The sequence below is a fragment of the Oratosquilla oratoria genome, chromosome 2 (assembly GCF_046742065.1).
Source record: "Oratosquilla oratoria isolate Oo_2021 chromosome 2, ASM4674206v1, whole genome shotgun sequence".
NCBI classification, from domain to species: domain Eukaryota; kingdom Metazoa; phylum Arthropoda; class Malacostraca; order Stomatopoda; family Squillidae; genus Oratosquilla; species Oratosquilla oratoria.
In genome coordinates, this window is record NC_134778.1 from 82,101,439 (window position 1) to 82,103,938 (window position 2,500).

A 2,500-nucleotide genomic window follows, 5' to 3' on the forward strand; every position below is an offset into this window, starting at 1 on the left:
TTCGTCTCGCACGACTTTTCAATATCTCTGTTGGCTTCCTCATGACATCTTTAACCACTTCTGGTATCCTTGTTCCCTTTATATCTCCATTAATCCCTTTACCCTCTTTCTTAAGGCGTCTTCGTTCCATACCAATTGCCCCCAAATGTCTTCAGCCTCAGAACACCTCGAGCACGTCCGTCAACTTTCACCGGATCTATAATTGCCTGCATCCTCCTTGTGCGTCCGTTTCCTTCGCCCCGTTGTTTTGCTGACCGTATGTACAGGAACAGTATACCTGCACCACCATAGCTCTGTCAGTCATCAAGATTCGGTGTTGCTTCAGTCCAGCAAACTAAAGTATGCCCACCCCTAATATCTCCATGGTATGTGTGTGCAACTTACTCACGCTACTTTGTCACTCTACACAGAACTTCAAACTATGTCTCGAACCATGGAATCTACCATCATCATTATCTCCACTTGATCCACCGTCAAATGTGTTGATAATAAGCGAAGCTATAACGTCACTGCACACGAAATGGTTGGAGTCCTTCGATGCAGAGTTGTTCGTTTCAACACAATGACTCAAAAAGAAAGGAAGAAAATGTATGGGGTGGTGGATGGGTAGAAGAACGGCGATAAAACAAAGGGGAGGTGGGGAAAGGGCCAAAGTAAAGAACGGATGAAAATCTAGAAAGGAATAGAGAGAGGAAAAGACAGACTAAAAATCGTCATTACTGTGAAAGAGTACGGGTGGAGTAGAGTATATCTAGGGGAGGAGGAAGTTTAAAAGTTTAAAGAAGAGAGTGGAAGCGAAAGAACCTCAAGTCCAGCACAAAAAAGGGAGAGAAAAGGGGGAGGGAGGGAGGGAGTGGTGTCAAGCAGAGAGACTGAAAGCAAGCAGCATGTGAAGTACTTGCATGAAGTTACGCTGCTTTTGTACCTAAACTATGCCGACAGAATTACAAATGACGACAGCACTGCCTACTAGGCCATTGGGTAGAGGAAAGAAGCCTTCAGTCGGGCAAAACAAAAAACAACACAAGTTCGACGATAACAGCGAGTGAACAAGAAAGGACGAAGAAGGAATTGTAATACATTTTGAACCGAAGTAAAATGACAAGCAAGATTAGTTAGCAGAATATAAACCGTTGGTAGACGGCGCTGCTATTCAACCCTCGGAAAGACAAAATTTGACCAGTTAACGACATTTTTTTATATGTGGGTCGCAGTCTACGTTGAACTTTATGTTATGATTGCGAGTAAGGTCTGTATTATAAATTTTTCCTACTAAAGAGTAACGATCTGAGCTTAGCCACGATTAACGATAAAACATATAATTCTTCAGGTGACTGGAAAGATTTAGTAGTAGGACAAAAAGTCGACGTGCAGCCGCAAGATTTCGCCTTTGAACGTCTATGATAGTTTATGCGCGACGACGCCACTAGCACCAGACGTTTTTGTTCAGTTGGAGGAAGCCCCACGTCGCCTAAAGGATCGAAGAAGGTCACGCCAGGTCCCTTAAGGAAAGAGAGATCAGGCCGCAAAAGGGATCGAAGGTGTTCAGAGTGAATGGAGAAGAGATTGGACAAACATCAATACTTCTCGTGCTGGATAGAGGAAATATCAAAGAATGTGTGTGTGTGTGTGTGTGTGTGTGTGTGTGTGTGTATATGTATGTGCGTGTGTGTGTGTGTGTGTGTGTGTGTGTGTGTGTGTGTGTGTGTGTGTGTGTGTGTGTGTGTGTGTGTGTGTGTGTGTGTGTGTGTGTGTGTGTGTGTGTGTGTGTGTGTGTGTGTGTGTGTGTGCGTGTGTGTGTGTGTGTGTGTGTGTGTGTGTGTGTGTGTGTGTGTGTGTGTGTGTGTGTGTGTGTGTGTGTGTGTGTGTGTGTGTGTGTGTGTGTGTGAGTGCGTGCGTGCGTACGTGCGTCCGTGCATGCACGGGCGTGCGGGTGTGCAGGTATGTAAGTATGTGTGTGTACAGTCGGAGGAATTAGTGAAAACCGAAGTGGCACGACGGCACACTCCGGTGAAGAGACGGGCACGCATGAGACAAGATCAAGAGAGACAGACAGAGATAGAAACAGAAATAGAAATAAAGATAGGGATAGATATGGAGACAGAGACAGAAATAGAGAGAGAATTGAGTTAGAGATAGAGACAGAGACAGACAGAGACAGAGACATAGAGATAGAAACAGAGATAGGGACAGGGATAGAGATATAGATAGAGATGAAGATAGAGATAGAGTAAGAGATAGAGATGAAGAAAGCGATAGAGATAGAGATAAAAATGAAGATAGAGATAGAGATAGCGATAGAGATAGAGATAGAAATAGAGATAGAGATGAAGAAAGAGATAGAGATAGAGATAGAGATAGAGATAGAGATAGAGATAGAGATAGAGATAGAGATAGAGATAGAGATAGAGATAGAGATAGAGATAGGAATAGAAAGAGGAGCCTCACGCGATGAAAGTGGATCCCACCAGCATGAAGTAAGTGTCAAAAGGATATAAAG

The 2,500-nt window shown here is 43.8% G+C and overlaps 1 protein-coding gene across 1 annotated transcript in view; it reads right to left on the reverse strand.

Moving 5' to 3' along the window:
• The window catches only part of LOC143040634 (O-acyltransferase like protein-like), a 107,402-nt gene that overhangs the window by 12,508 nt on the left and 92,394 nt on the right, over positions 1-2,500 (reverse strand). The gene's annotated exons all lie outside the window — the stretch shown is intronic.